Source organism: Canis lupus, chromosome 5, assembly GCF_011100685.1.
Source record: "Canis lupus familiaris isolate Mischka breed German Shepherd chromosome 5, alternate assembly UU_Cfam_GSD_1.0, whole genome shotgun sequence".
NCBI classification, from domain to species: domain Eukaryota; kingdom Metazoa; phylum Chordata; class Mammalia; order Carnivora; family Canidae; genus Canis; species Canis lupus.
In genome coordinates, this window is record NC_049226.1 from 51,840,312 (window position 1) to 51,868,283 (window position 27,972).

General features: G+C 41.3%; 1 protein-coding gene across 5 annotated transcripts in view; it reads left to right on the top strand.

The window, feature by feature from the left end:
- Positions 1–494: 494 nt before the first annotated feature.
- The window catches only part of DAB1 (DAB adaptor protein 1), a 1,027,070-nt gene continuing 999,592 nt past the window's right edge, over positions 495–27,972 (top strand). For all 5 annotated transcript variants that reach the window (XM_038537411.1, XM_038537399.1, XM_038537400.1 and 2 more), the window contains exon 1: positions 495–631. The gene's annotated coding sequence lies outside the window, so the exon portion shown is untranslated. The remainder of the gene's footprint in view (positions 632–27,972) is intronic.

Consider the following 27,972-nt stretch of genomic DNA (forward strand, 5'->3'; position numbering starts at 1 on the left):
CTTCTTGAGCCTCATGTAAATGGAATTATACAGTCTTCTTTGTCTCTGGCTTCTTTTGGTCAACATGACAGTCTGAGATTCCTTCCATGTGTATGTATCATGGTTCATTCTTATCTGTTGACTGAATTCTTATCTGTTCACTGTTAGAGTGAGTCAGACACTGTCTGAAGTGTTTTACATGTATTATCTCACTTAATTCTTTATACTACCCTAAGGTAGGGACCATTATCTTTCTTTCACAGATATGGCTCTGAGAAGTTACATAACTTGCCTCAAGTCACAGAGCTATTAAGTGGTGGAGAGTCAGTTCTGGTTGCAGAGCTAGAGCTGCCTAGCAAGGGCCAGAACTTGACATGCTTTCAGAATTAGATTCAATCAGATTTGTTCCCAGTTTAAACTGAAGGTCATATGATTATTTTGTGGTTATTCACAAAGGGGTTTCTATGGGAACTTTCATTCCATCTGAATATTCCATCAGAACATTTTCACTCCCTTATTAATTGTCAGGGCTTCTCACTCATGCATTTACAGATTTGACTTGCTTGCCTGCCTGTGGCTGCCCTGCTTCAGGACCCAGACCACCTTCTTGGGACCTCTACGGGAGGCTGTTTTCTCCAGCATCACCTGCAAGGTTAAGCTGCTTAAGGATATCTTCTTCCTCCTTTCAGGGTGTGATCTTTGATGAAGGAATCAGAAGTACTGCCTTCTGGTTCTGTGGCTACCTTCCCAGTCTGAGCTTGTAGGGGTTTCTAAGGAAACAAAGCTGAAGTAGATTTTTCTCTCCATCCTGGTATAGCCAGACTTGCAGTCCTCCCACCCTTGAATCTCACCCTATCCCCCTGGTGATGGATGGTCCTCATCTAGGGTGAGCTTGGGGGGTGGACAGCCTTTGACAGAGCACAGGGGTCTGTGAGACAGGGACCAAATTGCTGCTTTGGACAGCCCAGGCCTGGCCCCTGGAGCTCACAGGGGTTGCCTATAAACTCATGCGACTTTTCTCTTTTATAAATTCATCCTCTGAACTCATATCTCTGCTCTGTATAGCTTTCCTTCTAAACACAGTATTCACGCCTTTTCCCCCAGGCTCTGAACTAATCCATTACATTTGGCTAAGACATAGACAATAGGTAAATGCCCCCTTGCAGGCTAGAGAATTAAATAGATAATCTGAGCTCCGTTTGGGTCTGTGGCTCAGTGCATGGGGTAATTGGTAAGAGGCTTTGGCTTTCCTTCCTCCATGCAAATGAAGAGAGTAAGTAAAAGCAAAAAAGAGATGGAGATGGAACCTTTCTGAATGCTGGCATTCGAGTCACTATGATAATCAGAATACACAGCTTTCCATTTAACCCTTTGTGAGCCATTGTCCCTTAGCAACTTCTCTTAATCAGTGGAGAGAAACTAGCATTTGCACTGATGGTGCAATGGACTCCTTACCCAGTGTGAGTTCCTTGCATGGTAAACTGTTCCTTGTTCATCACTATCCTCAGTGCCTACAGATGTTAGCTCAGAGTGGACATTTAATAAATATTTCTCAAATGTTCGCATCCTTGGCAGCGTAAAAGTGATTTGTGTTGGGAGCTATACAATGCAGTAGAAAGATCCAGGGTAAATAGATGATGTGCAAACCATTAGCCCTGGCGATTTGAAGGCTCTGCTGGATTTGGTTTTGGATTCCAGCAACTCAGAGTTCACACATATGGTCCAGATGACTGTGTTCTGGGTTGTTGCCTACCCCCTCTTTCCTCAAGCCATTCATTCTCTATCCTGGGACACCTCAATTTTAAGTTGCCTCTTTTTTTTTTTTTTTAACAAAGCACTCAGTTAAGGGGAGTGCTGGTGCCTGTGTCCATGGCTTCTTGGGGCCAGCCACCCAAATACAGTAGCTGGAGCCAAATGAACCCACAGAGGAGGAAGCCACAGATCTTCACAAAGACTGGCCCTGCTGTCAATTGCCATTTCCTCGCGCTGGCCTCAGCATGGCCTCGGAGAGCACAATATACACAAAATTATAATGTTATCACACAGGCTGGTGCCCACGGCGAGGACAGCCACTTAGGAAGGCGCACACCAGGGGCAGGAAGGCACAAAGGCCATTCGGAGGCTGAAGTCAGATGTATTTATATTTTTAGCAGAGGGGGGCTGAAATACAATTTCAATGAAGATTGCATTATGGATTATTACTTGAGAAAGCTTTGGCAAAGGACTAAGGAGAGTCTTTCTTTTCCAAAGGGGGCTTTTTCCTCCACAGGGGTTAAGGGAGATGGGAGGAAAGAGAAAACTGCTGCTTCTATTTTCCGAAGCTGACTCGGGGTTGCTGTAGTGATAATGTGTGACAGTTTCCTAAGCAAATTTCCATGTGATGTGTGTGTTTGCGTGTGTGTGTGTGTGTGTGTTTGTATTTTATTTGAACAACTCAGGCCCCGTTTGGTAGACAGAACAGATGCTGTTACTACCATTTTACACAGTGGAGACCAAAACTCAAGAAAATGGTGTGCTCACATAATTAGCTAGACCATTATAAAGTCCAACTTTCTTCATATAACTTACAGGGTTTATAAGCAACAGTCATTGATCCAGCTCTTACATGTCACTCTTCCCACTACATTGCCCTCATAGCCAAACCCCTTCCATGGTCAGCTTGCAGGCCTTTAATGTTTCATCTTGCACTTTGCACATGCTTTTCCTTCCTGTCCAGCCTGCCCTCTCCTTCCTCTGTTTCCTCCTTCTCCTTTGGATGTCACCAGAGAAAGGCTTCCCTGACCTCTCAGGACTGGGTTCCCTACCCTGTCTGTATGAGACCATGCAGCCTGAGTTCATCCATAAACTCTTCCATGTTTCTCACTGGATTATAGTTCTCTCCTGAAAAACTAACACCCTGAATTGCTCCATTGATTCTACAAGTGAGTGGGAACAAAATGTATGGGAGGAAAAGGTAAAGGGTTTAGCACACCATAGGAGCCTGGCTGCACTTGAAACACACCCAGATTGGGAAGGGCTAAGTGACACAGTAAATCAGCTGCCTCAGAGCAACTCAAGCACAAATCACCTTTCTGGGGTTCTAATTTCACTCTTCCACTTAAGGTACCACTTGGGACAAATCACTTCACCTTGCTTGAGCTTTAGTTTTCTCATCCAAAAATAGGTAAGCAGGTGGCAGCTGAAGTAAAATAAAAGTGGTAAAGTATACCATAAGGTAGAACTAGCACTAAATAAATCTTTATTAATATTGTGCAAAAAAAAATATTGTGCAAACATCTCCATGATACTGTTGATGAGTGAAAGTCACATGATCTCATTTGTGTAAAAAAAAACAGTTATGAGACAAAAGGACTGTAACACCTTTGACACACTCTGAGAACTGAATTTCAGGAGGTACTCTATTCCTTATAAGACAACAGACAAAAGCAAAGAAAAATACCAACTTCATGGATACAAAAAATTTCACTGTCAGGAGACATTGTGCTCATTCTCATACAGCTTGAAAGTCTTTCATCTAGAAGTCATTCACTGAATAAATGTTTGCTCACTCTCTGCTGAGCACCTACAATGTGCTAGGCATTGCTGTCATGCCACTCCTATATCTGCCGTCATGGCTTTGCTTGCTCTGAGAACCTGGGCCAAAATGCTTGTGCCAGTTATTAACTTATTGGCTTTCGGCTACATACCCATCTTTCTGTACTTGGCTTTGTGATGCTGGGCCTGGGACAAATCCGGATTTCTGCTCCACCTGCTGGCTCCCTCTTAGGCTCTGCCAATAGGGAGCGCTAGAGGAAGATGCCATGGCTGGATGGGGGAAGATGAGATTTAATTCCATGCTTGCTTCTTGTTCCTCTTCCTGTTAACCTACAATGGTTTCTCAAGTTCGGCACTATGGACATTTCAAACTTGGTAATTCTTTGTTGAGGACGTGCTCAACCCTGCAGAATATTTAGCGGCACCCTTCTACTCCACCTACTAAATTCCAGTAGCAATCCCCCCACAAGTGGTGACTATAAAGCATACCTCCAGGCATTGAACAATGATGCTCAGAAGGCAAAAATCACCCTTGCTTTAGAGCCGCTGGGTTAGCATCTAGGAACAGACACTTGTTCACCTCGGAAGCTGCAGTTCCTTCTTGGAGTAGCTGCACACTTCTCAACACTTGCAGACCCAGTTGTAGGCCACATCTCAGGAGACTCTAGCACCAGCCGACCTGTGCCTGTCCTCAAGAGTTGGACTAGCTCCTGGGGTCCCTCCCATGGGCTCAGCCTCAGCTGAGTAGTGCCCTGAATAGTGTCTCAGTTTTCTAACACCGCCCACCCATGGGCCTTCTCTTCTAAGTTTCTAAGTGTTTCCATTTGTTTCTTAAGTATGGGGGTGATAGCTGCCTCTTGCAACTTCTACCTTCAGGATGCCTTAGAGTTCCTTTTGATCTCTTAGTCACTTAGTTAATAATTCTGAAACTAAACATCTTTTTTTTTAATGTTATGTTAAAATAATTAGGAGAGTTATTTTCTCTTGACTGGACTGACTGATACAGTCTCCCTTTCTTTCCCCCTTCCCTCCCTCCCTCCCTTTCTTTCTTTTTTTCTTTCTTCTCCTTCCAGTAAACTCCTTCTCCCTTTTAGAGCTTTGACAAATATCATCCTGTTCTGAAGCTTTACGGGTCTTTGCCAGGCAGAGCCAGCCACTATCCTCTCATTCCCCAGCCCTTGGCACAGTGTTTCTCACCTATGGCCGAGCCTCGTGGGTACATCTCTGTCTCTCCTACTAGAATGTGAACTTCTAAGGGTGAGAACCATCATGTAACATTCATTTCTGCATTCCTAGTACAGTGCTGTGCACATATTCAAGCTCGATGTCTAAATGAATGAATAAATATCTGAGGAAGAAAGGAAGGAAGGAAGGAAGGAAGGAAGGAAGGAAGGAAGGAAGGAAGGAAGAAGGAAGGAAGGAAGGAAGGGCGGGCATTACATAAGACTTGTCTATTTCAAACTCAGTCTGGTGCTGTTCCCCCCCTCCTCACCTTCTGCCTAGATTAAAGTCTCAGCAATTATCAGGATGGACCCTTCTCTATCCTCCCCCTCCTCCACTGGCTAACCCATTGTTTTGCGATGACACCATGACAGCACCTCACTGTGTTGTATTTCTCTTATTTGTATCTCTTTTTTCTCAGGTGATATTAAACTCTTTGAAAATAGTTTGTTGGGCATTAAGGTTTTTCTTATTAAATATTTGTTGAATGAATTGCTGGAAGGAACAGGAGAAGGTCTCAAGGGAAAACCCTTGAAGGATTGGGAGGATTTTTAGAAATGAAGTCTTCATCCTTGGTAGTGGTGATGGCCTGGGGATGGGATGGGGAGATGCAGAGTTGTTTAAGGGATGGTTAACTATTCTAGTTTGGTAGAATGCAAAGCCCATGGAGAGGAAGCTTGGGAGATTGGCCTGCAAACATAAGTAGGATAGAGAGTTTGGATACCCTGAGAGGCAGGTTAGACAATGTTTGCAGCATTTGTTGGGGAGCTCAGTGGTCCTGGTAGAGAAGAGGCATCATCAGACTCCACATTTCAGAAGAACGCTCAGGGTGCTAGAGGAGAGGCAGGTGGTTGAGTCCATTTGGGAAAAGCTGTGTGCTGCAAAACCCAGCAGGAAGGGTTAACGTAGAGAGCAAGCCTCCCACAAGCCTGTCAGTTCTATTCTATAAGAAGTGGATTCTTTTTGTGGAGGAAAATGAATATTTCACATTATAGACAATGAAGACCAAAAGGAGGTGAGAAAGGGAAAGAATAGGAATGTAACAATTATTCCAGGTTGAAAGATTCAGCTTTAGCACCCACCCCCCCGCCTGCCTTTTTCTTTTTGGTCTAATTACCACAGAGTTTTTCAGAATTTGATGTATTTTGTAAGATATGAAAGATAACAAAACTGTCTATCTTGGCTTTTAAGCAGACTATGTGCCAGGGCCAAGAGCAGAGTGTAGAATTCAGCTGGGTTCTGCTCCAGGAGGGAGTATGAGTCCATTATACTTTTTAAAAGAAAGAAAATGATAGCAGCTTTGGTGTGACCTGCATCTCATCGTTAGTTAAATGAAGATAATGATATCAGCTTTCCTTTATGTTCTGGGGCTTTTTGGAAAATCAAATAATAAGATGAAGAGTGTAAATCATTAAGTGCCTACAGAATCCATCCATGCATACAGCAAACATGCATTGAGCTTGTCTTATCTGACAGGAATGGTGGTACAGGCATGAATAAGACCCAATCTCTGTCCTTAGAATCTCCAGGTGGACCGTCCAGCCTGACAGAGGCACTTGGCATGCCATAGGAGAAGGTTAACACAATCCATAAAGGATTGTTACTAATATAACATTTAGTAAGGTGGGCTTTGTTCTAATGGCTGCCAAGTTAATGTTTTCAGTCTTCCTAGAAGAATACTCAGAGAAGCAATGCCCTACAGTTGAAAGGAATTGGGCATTGTAGATGAAAAATAAGCCTACATGCTTATCCTCTGCCACTTGATGAGGGTGTGAATTTGGGCAAGTCCTTTTATTCCTCACCTGTATCATAGAAGTAACTATTTCTGTCTAGCTGGGAAGGCTACTGAGATCATTGTATCAGCTAACAGATGTTAAAGTGCTTTTAAAACTGTAAAATAGTGTATATACATTGTGGATGCCTTATTAAGAATAATAGGAGGGGGAGACGCCTGGGTGGCTCAGCGGTTGAGTGTCTGCCTTTGGCTCAGGGCATAATCCCAGGGTCCTGGGATCGAGTCCCGCATCAGACTCCCTGCATGGAGCCTGCTTCTCCCTTTGCTTGTGTCTCTGCCTCTTTCTCTCTGTGTCTCCAATGAATAAATAAAAAAAATATTTTAAAAAAAAGAATAATAGGAGGGGCTCAGTCAGTTAAGTGTCTGATTCCTGGTTTTGGCTCAGGTCATGATCTCAGGGGTGTGTGGGGCTGTGTGGGGCTCCACACTCAGCAGAGAGTCTGATTGAGATTCTTTTCCTCTTGCTCTCCCGCCCCCTCTGATTCTCCCCCCATGCTTGCATACTTTATCACTCTCTCTTAAAAATAAACAAATAGGGGCACCTGGGTGGCTCAGTTGGTTAAGAGTCTGCTTTGGCTCAGGCCATGATTCCAGGGTCCTAGGATTGAGCCCCACATTGGGCTCCTTCCTTAGTGGGGAGTCTGCTTCTCCCTTTCCCTCTGCCCCTCCCCCTGCTTGTGCACTCTCTCTCATTCACACACTCTCAAATAAAAAAACAAAATCTTTAAAAAAATAAATAAAATCTAAAAAAAACAAGAACAATAGGAGAAATTGGCAATATTGTCTTGCATGGCCATTGTGAATGGTGGTTTAATTAAGGAGAAGGGAATGAGGACTAACGTGTATACCAAGGAAATGATTTGTGTCAGACACTGCAACAGGCATGAACATGATCAGTCTTGTGTCATTTTAATGTGCAATAAGCATCATTCTCCCCACTTTACAATTGAGAAGAGAGAGGCAAATATTTCCTACAGGTTCCTAAGCTATGCAGATGGTGCTTAAAAGAGCCAAGAACTGTGCAAGATGTGGCAGTAGGTGATAGCATTCACCTACTTCTCCAGTCCCCATTTCTCCCTCCCACTCCTAGTGGCTTTGTTTGGGATTCAGATTCACCCTGACACTTCTCTCATTTTCTCTCTGATGAGACTGTGGTGAAGTCTTTAGGCAGATGCCTGCCCGAGATTCAGTCAGTCCATATACATGGTGAGGAATACAGGGATGATGGAGGTCTACCCCGCAGACTGGGGACTACAGCATGTCCCTCTGTGGCCTGGTAAGAATTTCTTTTTCATCAGGGCAGCCCTAGGTGACATGGAAATGGATAGAAGAGCACTATGACCTTCTCCCTGTCCCCTCCCAAACCTTTGCACTGGTGAGTCATTTTCACCCTGATATCAACCCGGTTTCTGATTTCCATACCTTTGCATACCCTATTCTCTCCTCCTGGGATATCCTCCTGCTTCTCACATCTCCAACAGATACCTGCATAGTATTTAAAACCCAGCTTGAGAAATCCATCTCCCCCCACAGTGATGCTTGTTTGCTTCTTTGTCCAACTGTTCCTCCAAGATCCCTCTTTTCCCATTTTATCCAGCTATATTGAACTGTGCATTTGCTTGTCTGTCTTCCTTACTGGAATGAACTCTCTGGGGAAAGGAGTTGCAAATTATTTCCTTCCTTATCCTCGGTGTCTACCTGATGCCTTTCACATAGTGGGCATTCAGGAACCGTCTGCTGAAAGAAGGCACAAATGAGTGAATGAGCTCGTAAGGCAGTGTGTTCTGGCCAGGGTTATAGACTGTTCTGATGGCCTTGAAGGCATTATCATTTTCTCTTATACAGATTTTCAAGAGAATTGAGACTTTTTGGTTGACTTAGAGAGGCTTACCTTGGGCCTATTTGGTATAGCAAAGCAGGCCTCCCACCCCAAATCCCCCTTTTTCTTAACTTTACATGTCTGTATTTTACCTAAAGGCAAATCCACTGCCTTGGAGAGTGAGAGTCCAGAAGGAAATCCCTTTGGGCAACTTGCCACATTTTATCTGTGCTCCTTTTTCAATTTTAGCCTGTCATGGAGTTATTTTTGGTAAAGTACTGTTCTGGGGGGGAGAAGCTTGGCTGTGAACAGAGGATAGAAGAGACCTGGGAAGCTTCCTTGATCAGACAAAGGGGACGCTTCACTAACTGCTGTATTCTTTAGTTTGGCCATTGCTTTTGGGTTTTATATGGTCATGTAGAGGCTGCAAGTCTGAGCCCTTGGAAGCTTAGTGAGTACTATGGTAGTCTGAATGTTTGTGTCCCACCCCCCACCCCATTGGTGTGTTGGAATTCTAATCATCAAAGGTGATAACATTAATAGGTGAGGACTTTGGGAGAGTTAGTCAAGAGGGTTCCACCCCATGAGTAGGACTAGTACCTCCTAAGAGTGGCTCCAGAGAGTTTCCACCATGTGAGGATACAATGAGAAGTCTGTGACCCTAACCTAGACATACTGGCACCCTGATCTTTGACTTCTAGCCTCCAAAACTATGAGCAGTAAATATGTAGTGTCTAACCTACCCATCTGTGGCATTTTGTTATAACAGCCTGAATGGACCAAGACGGGGGGTATAGAGGAAAATGCATGGGCCTGGAGCCAGGTATACATGGATTGAAATCTTGGCTCCGCAACCTCCAAGCTATTAAGCATGGGGAAGTTTATAAGCTTGTCTGAGACTTTCTTTGTTTATCTATAAAATGGGATCACTACTACTTATTTTACAGGGATACCTAGGTTTTAAAGGTAATACATTTAAAATGCTTGGTACATAGCAAGCCTTCAATAAATGGAAGCTCTTTGGTCATTGGCTCTTTCCCCTGATATTTGAGTAGCCATTTTCCCCTGAAGAGCATTTAACCTTTCTTTGTGGCTGAAAGCATAACCAGGGAGAGTTGACTTCGTACTGCTATAAAAGGAGTTGTTCCTCTTTCTATTATCCTTTATGTTAGCTACTTTGATTTCAGAACTATTTTAAGACTAAACCCATACTGATTAATAAAAGCTTGCCCCCCCCCCCAAAAGAAAAACAGAAAAAACAAAAACAGTGAGTACAGGGTGGCTTTTACATGAAGCAAAAGGGTAAGCTTCATGAAAACTTTCTCTTTGGTACAGATCACCTCCCACTTTGTAGCAGAGTGTATGCTTGCATGCAGCTGTTGGTTTCAACACTCTACCTCCTACTCAAGGTTCCCCCAGGTGCTAGTTTGCCCTGGGGAACTGTTTGAGCTATGTCAGGTTGATGGTTCAGGGCCCGAGTACGACTCTCATCAAATTTGGGATCCAAAGCCCTGTATGAACCCAGTTTAGTATTCAGGAAATGTATCCATAGCAGCTGCTGTCAGGGTAACTATCACCAAGGGTAGACAGTTGATGGCTTCCTCCCTGCTATGTGTCTCTCCTAAACAGTATTAAAAATAGCAAACTTCCCCATCACCACCCATTTGTAAGACAGAGGGAAGAAAGTCTCTTTTCTCTGCAGAGAGTAGCCCTCATCTCCCCAGCCATTATCATCAGGACCTGTGTTCTTACTCCTCCGTGGAGGCAGCCACTATTAGTTTCTTGCTCACATTGATTTATTCATAAAACTTGGAACTCTAGGTCCTTACTGCCTGCTGACCAGAGAGAGACAGAGAATGAATAAGTAGACGAAGAGACAAGATGCTTTCGGTTGGTGAGAAATGCAACACAGAAAATGAAAGAGGTGATGTCATGGGGAGTAACGGGGTGGAGGCCACTGCTATTAGAGTGAGGAAGAACTCTTTTTGGAAGAGACATTTGTGCTGTGACCTAAATGATGAGAAGAAGTGGGAGGGGAGCATTCCAAACAGTGGAACATCTGGTACCCTGAGACAGGAGAGAAAGAGGTCTATTTGATGCTCAGAAGAAAGGTTAGAGGTCTAAGTGTCAAGCACAGGGAGAAAGAGGTAGCAAATGAAGTCAGAGAGATAGGTAGAGGTTCCATCCTGTAGGACCTTGCAAAGCCATGATACAGAGCTCAAAATTTATTCTGAGAGAGTAGGAGGCCACTCTCAGTTTTAAGCAAAGGAATAATATAATTTGATGTATGTTTTGAAAAGATCACTCTGGCCACCATATGGAAAATGCTCTATAGGGGTGAGAGAGTACAATAAGGAGGCCATGTAGGCAACAGGCAATAGTCCTGGCAAAAGGCAATCAGACTAGTGCGTGTGGTTGGTGATGGTGGCAGGTGTGTTGCAGATAGGCAGTCAGCCTGCACACGAGCTTGGTCCCAGAATCAGGAGTTTTCCCTGTGCTGGGGAGGCCACTTTGTGGATGTGATGACTCTATACTTTCCCTGGCTTCCTGAACTTCAAACTCTACTTATGTTGGGAACAAAAAGAATAGTAACTTTCTTTGGCACTTTTGACTTGACTTTTTCTTTTCTTTTTTTCTTTTCTTTTATTTTTTTAGTCTCCAGCTATAGGGGTCTTAGTGAAAGAACCTGAGCTTTGGAGTGAGGTTGACCTAGATTGCAATCTAGCACTTCCTAGATAGTTGACTGGGTAGCCTTTTAATTTAGTATATCTAGCCCTCAGTTTCCTCAGCTGCAAAATGGACTTGACAATTATGCCTGCATTTTGCAGTCTTAGTCTGGGCAGCAAATGAGGTAGTATTTGTGAAAATATCTAGCATATAATAGGTTCTCAATTAAAGTTATTGGCTTTGATTATGAATCATCTCCTTCAGCCCGCTGCCCTCCCAGACCAAGATAGGAAGCCAGATGTTTCTACCTAAACTCTACTCTTTAGATCAATGAAGCATGCCAGTGGAAACAGTCATTGCATGAGGAGGTTATAGGTAGACTTGGTTTTCTTTTTCCTTCCTTGCTAAACACTGAGTGTCTTTGAAAGAGCCCCATCCCTCTCTGGACCTCAGTTCCTCATCTGTAAGATGAGTAAACTGGGCTAGGTAGTCTAAGTAATTGTACTGGATAGTGACATGTCTTCATTTGATGCCAGTATTAACTTCAACAGCATCAACCAGCAGCTATGGAACACCCACTTAGGGCCAGACAATGTGCTGTATGCCTCATAAACAGATTATGATATGTTTATATCATATGTAATCTTTAGGAAAGTCCTGTAAAGGGGGTGCTTTCATTGTCCCCATTTTACAGATGAGACACTGAGGCAGAGAAGTGAAAGCATCATGTCTTGCTGACAGTAACGGCTACATTCTGCAAAGTTCCATTCAACATAACTTTTTGGGAGCTCCAAATGTGCCAAGCATTGTGCAAGGCCTTGCAGCTATAGGCAGAGACCTTGCCCTCAAAGAGTCCACACTCCAGAGGTCAGGGGAGCCATGCCAAAGTCTGCTTGTTCTTCTACGCTCCCACAGAAGGACACGTTGCTGGGAGGGAATGTCTGCAATGGCATTTCTTGGTATGGGAAGCTCGTTGGGGCCAGCTCCATTCTTTAGTACAGTGTGGTCTTTCTGGATTTAGCAAGTACAGAGATTTCATCTCCTGTCTTCAGAGTCTCCCGCTGTACTCTGAGAACTCACTTCCTCACGGACTTTTGCTTTGCTTCTCTTTTATGTTCTTTTTCAGTGGCACTTATTTATTTTTCTTCACAATTTTGCCTCCTTCTTTTTTTCCTGTGTTAATTATGGAAGGGAAGTTCAACTACCCACAAGGAGCTCTGTCTGTGGAGGGTTGGCAGTGAGGACTCTCGGCTTGGGCCTGTTTGTGGACAAGGTATGAAGAGGTTGCAGGGGCTAGCCCAGAACTGGGAATGAGGACACTTGGGTTCTTACTTGAGGCTCTACTGCTTACTGCTGGGTGGTCCTGGCCATAACAGCTAACTTAGTAGTGCCTAAGTCTTGTTCCCATAGATGATGCTGCTAATAGTGTAGCATCAGTGTGCTTGGGCTCACATCTTAGATTTACCACCTCCCAGTTGTGTGACCTAGTGTAGGTCACCTAACCTCAGTCTTGGTGCATGTAAAATGAGAGCCTACATGAGAGTTGCTACAAATACTAAGTTACATAATCCACGTTAGGCATTCGGCGCAACGCCTGGCATATCGTAAGCTCTGTATAAATCTCAGCTGTCCATAATGACCATGCTGGTTAACTGACTTAATGGATGTAGGAGCATTTGATAAACTATAAAGTACTGTACAAATGTTAGTTATTCTTTGCTATGATTGTTATTTTGAAATAAGAAAGGACTTTTGATCATCTTTCCTTGCCAAGTCAGTTTTCTTTTTAAAATTTGGATTTTATATTTATCTCACTCAATAATATGCTATTAATATTATATGAACTCCTTCTAGGGCACTATTGTTCCAGAATCTGGGGCGTTGAAGGCCATCCCATGACTCTTTATACACAGAAATGGGAGATCAGCCAAAAGGCTGTGTAATTTCATTTTGCCCTTTGCTTCTTTCATTGAACTTGGTAGTTCACATCTAAATGAGCCGAGTGGCTGAGCTTTGAGTTCTTTCATCAATAGCTCCAGCAAGCCAATGTACATTGTGATTAAAATGCACTGACCCTCCTTGAAGAAGTAAAATGCAACTAAATGGAAGGAAGGAATTCAATGGGGAGGAAAAAGCAGTAAGGAGAAAAGAAATGCTCTGGCAGGACAGCATTCTATTTGCGTGATTAAAATCTGGTTGTGTAAAAAAAATACATTTATAGATACATGGTACTATCAGGGACAACCTGCAGTAGAAAGGCTCTAGGTTGGGGGCTGTTACCTTTTGTTTTGATGCTATGAGTCTTTCATAAGGAAGGGAAGTAAAGTGAAACCCTTTGCAGTGTTGATATTGGAAGAAAAGTATAATAGCTTATAGGAGAGCTATGTTATTTCAGGCTCTTATTCTAGGTAGTTTTTGTGTTCTAGGGAACAGGATTTTGACCTGCTTTATGTTGGGTCCATACAATAATAAGCACTGTTGTTGCCTGTCTCCTCTACCAGGGCTCTGGGGTGCAGCAGCCTCCATCCTCAGTCTGCCGGACAGTGCATCCATGCAAACAGAGGTTGCAGAACTGTCCAACCAAATGCCACCCTATTTTAATACTAAAGAATTGTGGGCAATCAATATTCCAGGAAGTCTCAGAAACAAAGCAGTTATCAACTGATTTGGAATGAACACCTACTGTTATCTGGAATGATCTTTCTAAGCATTTTATGATGGTTTAACATGCACCAGTAGGGTGAGAAGTGGGCCAGTTTTGTGTACACAGCTCATCTCTATGCTTCACGTTACCTTCTTTTCCACTGTAGATTATTAGTAGTAGCATGTTAGGGGATGTATCATTAAATAATTCTGTTCAGCAAAACATTTACTGAGGGCAGAATTCTACTAGATACGAATAGTTTCCGATTCCTTCCCCTATAGCAATGGTCCTCAAACTTTAGCAGGCTTTCAAATTTCCTAGGGGGCTTGCTAAAATTCAGATTGCTGGGCCTACCACCAGAGTTTCTGACTCAGGTCTTTTTGGAAGCTGGTTTGAGAAGGGAGAACAGCAATAATTTACATTTTCAACAAATCTCCCAGGTGATACTGAGGCTACACCTCCAGGGCCCACTTTGAGAACCAGGGTCTTTCTGAGCTCATGGCTCTTCTCCTGATCAGAAGAGCAGACAATGGAGTCTTATTAAACTCAGGCTATGAGAGCTGTTAAGATGGAGGCGTTAAAAAAAGGCTCTGGCTGTAGAGAGAGGAGGGTGATTTCCGCACAGATGGGCAACCAGGAAAAGTAAAGGGAGGTGGGAGCATGAGAAGGAATTAGGCAGGCAGAGGAAGCTTCTCTGAAATTGAACAGGTAAGGAGGACAGAAAAAAAATATTTTAAGATTAGCTTCCCTTCATTTTCTTCCTTGACCCAGGGAATGAAAGGAAGCAAAGGGTTAGGTCCAAGGAAATCTCCCCCTTTGTATTCAAAAACTCCAATTTCTGCTCTCATGTGGGCCAGGAAGGAGAAGGTGATTTAAATGGCAGTTCCCATCTCCTCCAGATCAAGGAGAAAGAAACTCCATTTCCTTCATTCAGAAACAAAACACCATCACTCAGTCCCTGAGGGAACCTCAAAGAAATTAAAAATGGAATTAACAGTTCATCTGGAAACCCTCCTTTTAAAGATCATATGCTTAGCTCACTGTTCCATGAAAACTGTTTTCTGAAACACCAGCTTAACGCCCCTGGTATCATATTTCTGTTTCCTGGTGTCTGACTGCAGGATGAAGGGCAGCCCATAGCAGAAGGAGAGATGAGGTGCAGTGGGAGCTTGGCAGATGAAGATAGTGAGTGTTCCACCCTGCTGTGGACTAGCCAACTATGTGAAGGAGGGATCCAGGCCACGCCACCCAGGACATAGAGCTGATAAAGGAGGCTCTGAAAGAATGGTGATGGTGTTGGCTTATGCAGACTGGTCAAGATTTAGATGGGCAGACAGGGGTAGGGGAACATGAGCAATGATATGGGGTCTGACATGAGCCAGACATGTTTTGAGAACTGAGTGGAAGCATGTTTGACTGGAGTTGTGTGAATCCAAGTAGGAAAGTCAACCAAGAAAGAAGGTGGAAGGTACTTTCTTGAGTTCCAATGAATTGTCATTTTCTGAATGTCCATGTTATACATATCACATCTCTGCCCCTTTGTGCAGGCTACTCCCTCTGCCTAAAATACCTTTCTATTATCATTCCATAGCATTCCAGTAACCCTCTGCTGGGCTCCCTTGGTGCTTTATATTTCCTTCTAGCATAGCACTCAACATTGGAATTATATGTTTGCTTAACTGTCTCCTTCAGGAATCACTTTTCCATTCATTCAGTCAATCATGTATTCATTTATTTAACAAATACATGCTGAGACTTGACCATTTACCAGAAATTCTGCTAGACCTTGGGGACACGAGATAAGTAAGATAAACATAGTGTCCTCCTTTGTGGACTCATAGGCCAGTGGGAAGACAGGTGTTAAATGGGGAAATGCCAAAATGGGGATATTGGAAAGTTTTTCAGTTCCCCTGTGAACTCCTGAAGGGAGCCAGAGAAGCCAGAGGAATCACAACTGGTCAGAGGGAAGAGCATGAACAAAAGGGGGCAGTTTCACTCAGTCTGTGCTACCTTCCTATTGCCATGTTTTAGGTTGTTCCATTTTTTCATTATTGTGGTGTTCTTCAGTATGATGGAGGAAGACAAATGGTGTAGATGCCAGCCCTTTGCAGACAGACGATGCCTGGTTATGGCATTGCCTCTTGCAAACTCTGGTAACTATGGCATTTCCCCTTGATGTCAGTGCTAAGGATACAGTTGTGACCTAATTCATTGTAGAACACTTAGGGAAGCTAGAACTATAATTCTTCTGTTGAGAGTTGTATGGCATCTTAACCAAACAATGAGAATTTACCTTGATAGAGAAAGAACTGGAGATGAGAGGGATCAATATTGAAAAAAAAAAAGCATTAAATTTGTAGATATGTGGTAGAGAGTGTGTGGAGTGCACTAATTTTTCAGATGTGCAAAATATGTACAAAATATCACAGGAGTCTCTACTTAAGGGAAATTGGAAACCAAATGGTCCTTGAGAAAGAAGAAAGTGTTAACAAGAACTCCATTAACTCCAGTTAACAGAAACTCCATTATAGAAATTAGAAAATTGTATTTAATAATATAGTTTCCATTTATTGGGAATCTACTATGTACTGGCCACTTTACCTGTCTTTGCTGAATTCCCATAACATCCCTGTGAATTAGAGTGTTATCACCATTTTATAGATAATTTGAATGGAATTAAGTTACCTGTCCAAGGTGACACAGTAAAGTGGTTTGGCCAGGTTCAAACCAAATTAAGCCTCATAGCAAAGTTTAGGGTTTCCATAGATGACAGATATATCATACTCTTAGTATAGTACTCAGGAAATATCATGAATGACAGCACAAATAACATTTGTGTCATGTTGGCAATGGAGGAAAACATGATGAAATCATGGTTTTGACAGAAGAATCTCAAGATGATATACAGGTGGATAAGTGGAGAGGTTTCCATGTTCTGGCCCTTCTGCCCAGAAAGTGTAATGAAGCAGAAGCTGCTAGGTCTACAGTTTATGGTTGTTATTGAAGTCTCATTAGAGGAAGAGCCCCAGATTATACATGCTGTAGGTAGAGTTCAAAGGAAGGGAATTATATTCTTATAGGGAAATTCCAGCATAAACACAAGTAACCATCCCTTCACCCATCTGCCTGTCCATCTGCCCATTCATACATCCACCCACCCATCTATTGCATCCATCCATCTATCCACCCATTCTATTCATCTATTCATGCATCCATCCACCCACCCACCTGCCCATATATCTAATCTCTTTAGCATTCTTCACATTTTTCTCTTTCTTTTTCTTTCTTTCCACCATTCCCTATTTTCTAGAGGAGTATCTCAAATATTACCCTCTTAAATGGTCCTCTTTCTTCCAACTTTCAAACTATTTAACCAGCAGACTGAGTGTCCTAAAAGTGCAGATTTTATTGCATCATCTTCCTGCTCAACAACCTTTAGTGGCACCCCATTTCTCCTAAGATTAAGATCATGTACAAAATGAACCTAGCCTACTTCTTTCCAGCTCAGTGGTCCATCACTACAGCCCACTTATTTCCTAAACTTGGCCCATGCTTCCTTGTTTCTCTAGCTTTACTCAAGCTGTATCTCTTCTTGGAGATGCTCTTTTTGGCTTTCTCCACATTCAGACCTCTACTTTTTCTGGTGAGAATTCTGTTTTGTGAGCCCTTCTCTGAGCCTCACAACAAGGAATTATTCCTTCTTCCATTGGACTGTAAATTGTTTGGGGGAAGCAGCTTAGTCTAGTATGAGCTTTGAAACCCAAGAGTCCTGGGTAAAAATCTTGGCTCTGTTAACTAACTATCTGTGTGACATTGGAAAAGGTACATACCTATCTGAGTTCAGCTTCTGCATCCATAAATTGAAGGTGAAGAATATGTTAATATCTACCTTATAAACTTATTGCAAGCATTAAGTGTAAACACAAATAAAAATGCATCATTGGTGCTCAACAAATATTTGTGAATGGATAAATATAATCAGGCCAAAATTTTACCAGCATTTGCATTATATACTTTAAATGAAATTGTACTATTGCTTTCATGAGGAAAATATATTTTTTTTTCAGAACAGCTAGGGCTGCAGTTTTTGAGTAATTTCCAAATATCAGACCACCACTTTCCCATAATCTTTAGCTCAAATACATGCATATGCCATCAGTTCAATATCAGAATGCCTCTGGGCACTTCAGTCTGAAAATAATGGCAAGTCCAAGCCCCAGAGAACCTTTCTCCCATCTGGAATATTATTCTTCTTTTTAAAAAAGTAACACTTGGATATGTAGCCTTCTTCAATGGAGTAGAATTCTGGTACAGGTTCACTCTTAAACTGTGTCTAGAGGTAAAATTATGCTACTGGAACAGGCAGGAAGCTTGAAAACTTGGGTATGGTTTGGGACCTTGCTTAGAGTAAATACTTGGCTAAAGTTGACTAGAAAGAAGGACAAACCCATGGATAAATGGATAGTGGGTGGAGGGATGGAGGGTACCTGGAAGACAGATGGATAGAGGATGGATGGTTGGACTGAGATGGATGAATAAATGAAACACTCACTCTCTTGGACTCATTAAAAGGTTGAGCAGCAGTGCAATGAGATATGTGGTAGACTAAGAAGCAGGGTAAAAGGTTCTAGGCCAACTTTTGTGGTTACTTTACTATTTATGACCCAAGGCAAGTATTTACAGTTTCTAAAGATCCATTTTCTTATATGTAAAAGAATGGACTTAAACAAGATGATCTACATGGCCTCTTGTAAGATCATACTCTGAAGTTCTATGACTCTGTGAAGTAGAAAATAGATCAATATGTGTATTTGTAAACTGGTCTTAAAAATAGAAATAGGTGTACAAACATTGAGTTTTATTGTTTTCTCAGAGATCACAGTGGACGAACACACAGTTTCTGATTCTTAGTTCTGTGCATCTCTCACCATTCTGCCTTATATGTCCTTTCTCACCTCTCCATACTCTCATCAGTTCCTGAGGATCACAATTCTTTATTTATCATCTATAACTAGTAAGGCAGCTTGGTTTTAGTGGAAATAGACTCAGACTCTAGAATCAGACAGATATTAGAATCAAATTCTGGATTCTCTATTTATTTGTGATACTGGGGCCATTTCTTCTCAGGCTCCTTTACCTGTCGAATGGTGTCACCAAATGCTTCACAGTGAGGATTAAAGAGAACAGCTATGTCAGGAAGGTAATAGGTCTTGATAACTCTGATAAATGGAAGTTCCCCATTACCCTCTGCTCCGTGCAGAGAAGATACCAGTTTGCTTCCTGGATGTTCAGAAAGCACTTGTTGAATCAAATGGATTTGAATTCCATCCAGCCTCTGGGTTTTCTTTGCTTTGCAGCTAATGCTTTCAAATGATTACTAGTAGAAAATGCAAACGTGAAACTTTGGGAAAGACTTCCACACATTATAAATCTGGTGTTTCAAGAGCATGGCTGTGAATAGTGAGCTGAGCTTTTTCTCTGTGTGGTCTAGCGTTAATGCAGCCCTGAGTATTGGGAGGCTATCAGACCCTGACTTCCCTGGTGTCTGACAGACTGTGGACATTCAGCTGGTGAATGTGGTGTGTGTGGGACATGTGTAAATACTGAGGCAGCCTGAGAAGAAACCATAGCTTCAGAATAAGTGATTTCTAATTCGTACTTAAAGTGCTAGGAGGTAAGATGGGTAGCTAGCCAAGAAGGTTCCTCCCCTGTCAGCAATCTTCTTGCATAGGCTGCTTGCATGCTTACCTCACTTTCTACTTTCTAGGGCACTATTACCAGTGAACTTTGAGTTCCAGATGACCTGCTCCCAAATCAATTATCTGAGAGCTGGGCATTGCTAGGTTTTTCTGTGACATCAAATATGCACGCTGCCTTGTTATTCCTTCTCTTTTCCCTCAGCAAGCACTTTGTTTCAGTGATCCAGGCATATGTGACTAGTCTCTAGTGATCCTGATGCTTCTGCCATCCAGCCCTGCATTTTATACATGAGCAAAGTGAGCCTCAAAAAATGGTCCCAGGTAACACCAGGAGTTGGTGGCAGAGTTAGGGTTGCACTCCAGGGGTACTGACTCCAAGTCATAACCCCCCTTAGCATTCCACAGCTTATGATTGGCTTCCCAAAGGGTTGAGACAGAAACAGAAACAAGCTGAAAGTTCCTCTCATCTTCTCAAAGTATCTCCTCTGAAGCCCCTAGCAGCATCCAAAATTCCCACATCATGTCATTCCTTTCATTTAACACAGCATTCCTCAAAATATGCTCAATTGATGCTCCATAAAGCAAAAGGGTCTGTGGACAAAAGAGATCAGGAAACCTTGCAAAAATAAGTTCCCCTTTTCAGACTCACAGTACATGATAGCTGGTCAAAGCAGAGCCCTCCTTGGTAAAGAAACCTCATTTGATTTTGTCATCCCATTGTTTCTTTAATTGATTTGTCCACAGAACCTTATTTTCCCTACCTCCTCACCTTTTAACTCCTGTAAATACCTCACAGAACCAAGCGCATGGAATGCACTTTGGTAAATGATGATTTAAGACTTGAAAGCCCTCATTTTATATGTATGGTTTGCTTTAGAGAGATCATAGTGATTGTAGAACTTCAGTTTCCAGAGCTTTTTCACACACATTATCCCTTTTGATTTACAACAGCCCTATCAGAGAGATAATGTATTGTCTTCAACAGAGAAACAGACTTAGATGATTGACAGGAATGAAGATGGAAGATGAGATTGGAGTACAGGTTTCAGACTGCACATTTCATATTCCCCAAATTTTCTAGCCCCTCACTCTACATTAAGACAGCATCCTTAGTTCCCCCTCTATGGCCAGGCATCTAGACTTTGATTCAATGATAGACTGTCATTTTCCATTCTATGATGAAGGAAAATGAGGCTCAGAAAGGGAAAGTGACATTCCCTGGGTCATATGGCTAGTAGTTAGTCATAGAGCTGGAAGCAGAACCCCAGGGTTCTGAGCAGCCAGTTGAGGTGGAAAATCCTGATGCATTAGGGATGAGAAAGTAAGCCTGGAAAGAAGTGCAGAGCTTGAAGAAATATTGCTTATTACCAGCGTTGTGAAGAATAATAGCATTTACTGGAGCCACTAAACCAGCTGTCCTTCTGCAGAATCTGGCTGGCAAGTATAGATGGATCAAAGTAGAACACTTGGAAACTTGACAGAGTGACCTACACTTACTTCAGCATTTCAAAAAGTACTTGAGAGCTTTGAATGAGAATAAAAGGTCTCTAAGCAACTAAAAGAGATCAATCAACTAATTGCTCAATTACTCAATAAATGAATCAGTGAAAGAAAGCATATGAAACATATACTATAAACAGGCCCTGGAAACCTGCTGGCAGACAGAAGTAAGACAAGGTCTGCATCTCCTGGAGCTAGAGCCAAGAGTGTGAGAGGAGCACGTAGATAGATAGGATCTCGTGACAGAAGTTATAAAATAAAACTGAGTACATCCAAACCAGACAGGTCAGATTAGGCATTAGGAAGGGAGTCCTGGAACCTGTAATTTTTTAGTAGAGTTTTGAAGGATGAATAGGAGTTAGCTAGGTGATGAAGAAAGTAAGTGAAGGTACTATATTCTCTGTAAAAAAACAAAAACACAATGGCATAAAATAGCAAGTAACCTAGATGTCTTTCCAAAGGTGACCTTGATAGATTAGGATTATGCTTCTCATGCAGAGTACACGTAAATCCTTTCAGATCCCTGCTTACATGAGAGAGAGAGGAGCAAGACAATCCACTTTTCTCTATCTATCCATTATCTATCATCTATCATCAATCTATCTATACACCACACTACTACTCTCTTAACAAATTTCAGTTATATAACACAGTGTTATTAACTGCAGTTACCATGTTTTGCATTAGATCCTTAGACTTAATTCATCTTAGAGCTAAAAGTTAGTATCCTTTTACCAACCTTTCCCTGTTTTCCCTACCCCCTAGTTTCTGGCACCACTTTTCTACTTTTTCTCTGTTTCCATGAGTTTGACTTTTTTTCTTTAGACTCCACATATAAATGATGCCATGCAGCATTTATCTTCTCTGACTTATTTCACTTAGCATAATGCCTTCACATTTCATCCATGTCACAAATGGCAAGATGTTCCTTCTTATGGCTGAATAATATTCTATTATATGTATGTGTATATATACATATATATTCTATCTATCTATCTATCTATCTATCTATCTATCTATCTATCTATCTATCTATCTATCATCTATCTATCTATCCCTTCTTTTTATACATTCATCTGTTGGTTGACATTTAGGTTGTTTCCATATCTTGGCTGTTGTGAATAGTGCTGCCATGAACATGGGAGTGCAGGCATCCCCTCCATATCCTGTTTTCAGGTAGTCACATGTGAAAAAATGAAATTGGACCCCTATTTTTACCATACACAAAAATCAACTAAAAATAGATAAAGGTTTTAATGTAAAACTTGAAACCATAAAACTTCTAGAAGAAAACAAGAGGTAAGCTTATTGACATCGGTATTGGTAATGACTCTTTGGATTTGACACAGAAAACAAAGGCAATAAAAGCAAGAGTAGACAATGCACTCTCAAGACCTGTGTTTTGAAAAAGATGGGTCCCTTCCACATAACTAGTCATGGAACTGCTGTGTTTTGTTTTCTCAATGTTCTAGAAAGCTCATGGGCTCAAGCTGAGCTTCAGTGGGCTTCTTCTGCCTCCATCTTGTGTGGAGTCTGGGAGATGGACTTTTTTGGCTGGGGGTGGGGGTGGGGCTCAGAGGTGTCAATAGGCTGGTATATTCCATTCATTTCTTATTACTTCAATAGGAATATTGGCCCTGGTCTAGTGAAGGGGAATACCAGGGCAGCTATGCCAAGAAGATCCTTTGAGATTTTTTCTTTCTGTATAGCATGTTCTATGGAAAAATGCTAGACTGACTTCATTCCAGAAACAAATTAGTTTGATGCTTGAAAGCTCTTTTTCGTAGAAATGTGGAATATAAGAGGGTAGAAAGGTCTTAGATAATTGAGTCCAGTGTTTTCTGAACACCTCTGGTCCTTTCCTCTGGCTCCTCCATGGTGATGGCCTATCCCCTTCTCATTCTTCATGGGGTTTGTAATCCAGATTTTAGATTGTTTGCTGGCCTCCCCCACAGCTTAGGTAAGTAAGACTTGCCTCTTTATATTTCTTCAGCTCTATAGTGTTCCCATCTATACAGTTGGCTGAGTGTACCAAATCCACATACCTTATGGAAGTCAGAAGAAAAGAATGTATTTAAAGCTCTATAAAAAGTGTGTGTGTGTGTGTGTGTATATATATATATATATATATATAATTGCTATTTCATTGTAGCATTATCATTTGTATGCTATTCATAGATATTTTTAAAGAATAAAGGAATTGAATTAAGCCAAGGATTACATATATTGAATTTCTATTTTTTAAGATTTTATTTATTTATTCATAAGAGACACAGAAAGAGAGAGAGAGGCAGAGACACAGGCAGAGGGAGAAGCAGGCTCCATGCAGGGAGCCTGATGTGGGTCTCCATCCCAGGTCTCCAGGATCACGCCCTGGGCTGAAGGTGGCGCTGAATTGCTGGGCCACCAGGGCTGCCCCATATATTGAATTTCAAATGGGACTAACATTTGTGTGTTTTTTAGCACTGAGCTAATTAAAAACCAAATAAATAAGCAAAGCCCATCCAACACAATGAACTCATGCCTAATAGTACTGAACCTCTCTGCCCTTTAAGACTGTTGAATTTACTCCTGAATGCAGTATGGTTAAATTAATATTTAATTCAATTCAAATACTCAATCTACACTATTTATAATTTTTATCTTTTTTTTTACCACATAAATATACTAGAAAAATAAGAAAACCAGGTCTTGAATCCCCCTTGATTCAAATATAATAGTAGTAGTAGTGGTGGTAGTAGCAGTAGTAGTAGTAGTAGTAATAATAATAATAATAATAATTTTAAAAACAATGATAGATTGAACCTAGATTCAAAGCCATTGTCACTATATTTTCTGCCTCATACATTGGCAGTGATCTTCTAACTGCTTAGTATGTGCTGGGCCTATTGCTAATTGTATAATTAATCTCACTTAACCTTTAGAATGTGGTACTATGAGAAGGTGCCATTATTACTCTCGTATTATAGATAAGAAAAATAAGATTCAGAGAGGTGAAGACACTTGCCTAGCATGCACAGCTAAAAAGTACCAAGTGGCATCTGAGTACACAGTATACAATCTTAAGCTACAATGCTAGACTGATTCCTGGTCTAAAATATGAAAAGACTCCAAGGAGAAATCATGTGTCCAATATTTAATAAATTATCTGATAGTTATTTTTTTAAGATTCTATTTATTTATTCATGAGAGACACACACAGAGAGAGGCAGAAACATAAGCAGAAGGAGAAGCAGTCTCCCTGTGGGGAGCCTGATACAGAACTTGATCCTGGGACCCCAGGATCATGATCTGAGCCTAAGGCAGACACTCAATCACTGGGCCACCCAGGTTCCCCTATCTGATGGTTCTTATTATCTAGACCATTGCCTGTAATTAATCAAAAATAGGCAAATTGAAAATAGCAGATATTCCAATAATACTTAGGTGGACCTGTGTCCTGACAAAGCATAGTCATGTAGACCCGGTAGCTTATCACTTCTTTAACATGATACAGCCTCAAACTCAGTGCTGCTATATAGCCCCATGTAGGAGCTGATGTTAATAATGATGGATTGACTTTTTGAACCATAAATATGGTAGGGAAGTAGGGGTGAGAGTGACGTATTGTAGAAAGAACATTTTTTAAAGGTAACTTTTTAGAGTGCTGGTGCTTAAATCCTAATTTGCTTATTTTCATATGAATTTGTGAGTCTGGGTAAATAAGGTTTTATATGTATTATATATTGAAATCTAAGATGATCCAAATAGTTTGATAACATAGTGACCCACAGCTTCAGGGCTACAAGATGATGCCACATGAACATGCAAATATGAATGCATGTATATGTGTGTATATCCATGCACACTCACAGTCTATATACACATTCACAGTAACTGAGAAGTTGAGTTGACAAGTTACTATGAAAACCTAGATGTTTACATTACATATTTTGAAATAGACTATGGCATTTCTATCATTCATTTATTGCTCATGACACTATCTTGCACCAAGGTTGTGTGTGTGCGCACGTGTACATGTGTGTGCACATGCATGTGCACATGGCTTCATGCAGTACAGTGGGAAAAGAAAGGAATTTGGAAGATCTGGATACAAACCTCTGTCCTGCTCCTTACTAGTTGGGTCACTTTGGGCAGTTTGTATGACCCAATGGGGGTCCTGTAAACATGGTTAATCATGGTTTTAGAGGGATTGCTTATCCTGTATGAGGGCCCACGTTTCCTCAGAGAAAGAAGCTTCTGTTCCATTGACAGGAAAGGAAAAGTAGGAGCAGAAAACTCCTGCTTTCTCTCTACTCACTCTTTCATGCCTCTGAATGGACCAGGAATGCCTTATCTGTCTACCAAGTGTGGGCCAAGAACGTTCAGCATTGTCTGGGAGTTCACGTTTGCATCTGCTTGCAAGGACACACTTGTTCTTCATATGCCCTTATACAGAAGGTTCCTCTGTAAGAGAGTCAGGCAGAGGGAAAGTTATAGGAAGCTTGATTCTGGTCACATGCTGGCATTCTCCAATCCAGCTTCATTAGCAAGAAAGCTGAGAGTTTGATCTCTCCATCTGGTTTTTATATGGATCTCTCAACTGGTTCTGGACTTGGAGGTGTGGCAGGGATTGGTCATGACTTACAAATATTTCAGTGCTGCACAGGACTCTGACGATGGGTAAGATGAGAACGTAGATATTAAGAACCTAGCACAATGTGTGGTATGTGGTAGATGTTTGGTGACTACAGACTTCTCCCATGAATGATTGCAAACTGAACATGGCCCAGCCTGTCTTACAAATGGCTCTTTCCTCCCCCTCCCCCAATACATAGCACAGGGTTTCAGACATGAGTTGAATAAGATTTTTAAAAGCCAGAAGAGACTTAATGGATTAGTCATTCCTTCATTTTCAAGGTGGGAAATGGGAGGATCAGAGATGCTAAGTGCCTTGCCTGAGATTTCACAGCTAGTAAGGGCACAGCTGGGCTCTAAGCATGTCTCCTCACTCAACACCGCATGACTTCACAGAACAAAGGGAACTGTATCTGAGAGCTTTGTCAAGTTAGAATGTTTCCATTTTAATAGAAGAACAAGAGAGCTCCCAAAATACTTTTCTTTTGACCTACTTAACTATTATGCATCTTCCTCCCTCCCCCACTCCCATCACCAATTGTTCCTGTTTGGAAAATTTTGTTATAGTCTATCATTCTGTCTGTGGTTCTGCTTTTAAAGATGTTCTCAGATGGAGTAGGGACTTAAGAAAATATGGCCACAGGAAGCCTGAGAGATCATGAGACCATGTTATACATGTACCTCACCTTTCTGAATGCCTTGACATATTGTAATCCATTTGATGAAATGCAACTGAGGCCAGTGGAAGAGTGATAGAAATTTTTCCATCCTTATGGAGTCCTTTTCTATGCGCCTAAATAATGTCATGGTAATTACTTGCCCTTATGGTTACCAGTCAGAGGCCAGTGCTAGGAAGAGATGATGGCCATATTGAGTGTGTATAATTCTTCCTGCCTTGGGGTGAATGGGGTGAATAGTGTTATGAATTCATGATCTCACACATCTTCAGGACAACTAAAAAAAATAGAAGAAAAGCAGACACTTCTACTCTCAATTTATATATAGGAAAGCAGAATGAAGAGAAACTAAGATTTCAAGACATTCTTGTTTCTGCCACTTACTATACTTTGCTATTCTTTTTTGCTTTGAATATTATTTCCCAACCAGATTTTCCTGAAAAAACTTTTTTAGAAAAAATTTCTATTCATTCTCCCAAACCAGCTCCTTAATGAAATTTGCTCCTTCCTTGGTGCTCTCACTGCAATTTCTGTGTCATATTGGATGCAATATGTAAGTTATTTTGCTATGATTAATCATTTATATGTCTCTATCTTTCAGAAATGCATTAATATTTAATAACAATCACGAAAAAAATCTATCTCATCTCCATTTCATAGAATAAGAACATTAGAGAGGTTACATAACTTACTCAAGATCACCTGGTCAGTAAGTGATGGAGCCAATTCTTGAACATAGGGAGGTCAGTCTCCAAAGCCCATTCTTTCAATAATGGGATGAAACTGCCTTTTTAGCAACAAATGATCATGATGTGACAATGCATTTTATCCTTCATTAATTCCCAATGCCAATAATTAGTACTGACTTCCACTGATAGAACAATTTATTATTTACAGAGTATATATATATATAATCTCAGTACACATAACAAAGTTGCAAGGTGGGGATTCCTCTACAGTTTTAAAGTTTATTGTTTTACAGTTGAGGAATGGAGTTTCAAAGAAGAGATTTGCCAGAAGCCATCCTGAAATTTTGCAACAGTTAGCAATTTGCAGGAAATAAAACCATATCTCCTAACTCCAAATCCCTTTGCCATGTCCAAACAGTTAATTCAAGTCCACAGTTGGTTTAACATGGAATAGCAGCAAAATTTCTAAATAAATAAAATTTCTAAATAAATAAAATTTCTAAATAAACAGTACTTAGGAGACCAACACACTCTCTTTGGTTCCAGATGTCATCAGATTTTTCCTCCTTTGGCCATGGTGTGGTATAGTGAACAGTGCTACATGTCAGAGTCAAGCAAAAGAATCCCAGACCTCAGAATGTGATCAAGAACAGCTATTTTTTATCATGTATTTATCATATTATTGCATGACTTAACTTGGTGTAATAGGGTGGCACTTCTCAGCCCTTTTATTTTTATTTCAACACACCCTGGCCTCACACCTTTGGGAAAATTCAGGGATATGTAGAATAATTCTACATGTGAGAAGGATATTATTAGAAGAAATGTTGACTCTTTTATTTATTTTGAAATATCATTTGTTTATTTATCTTTTTTCCCCAAGTTTGGTGTCTTGGAGGAAGCTTCTGACACATCTCACAATCTGTTGGGACCTACCTCGTCATGGATTGCGGTAGTAGAGAATAGAAGGTGACTACAGCAGGGCTTTGTCCTCAAGGAGCTCATAGTTGGCTGGGGCAGCCAGACATGGGCCACTGACTATCATTTACGACAGGTAGTCCTAGTACTGAGAATCTTTGTACTGGCAGTGCAAAGGAGTGAGGGGGTGTTTTCTGACTAATAAGCAAACTT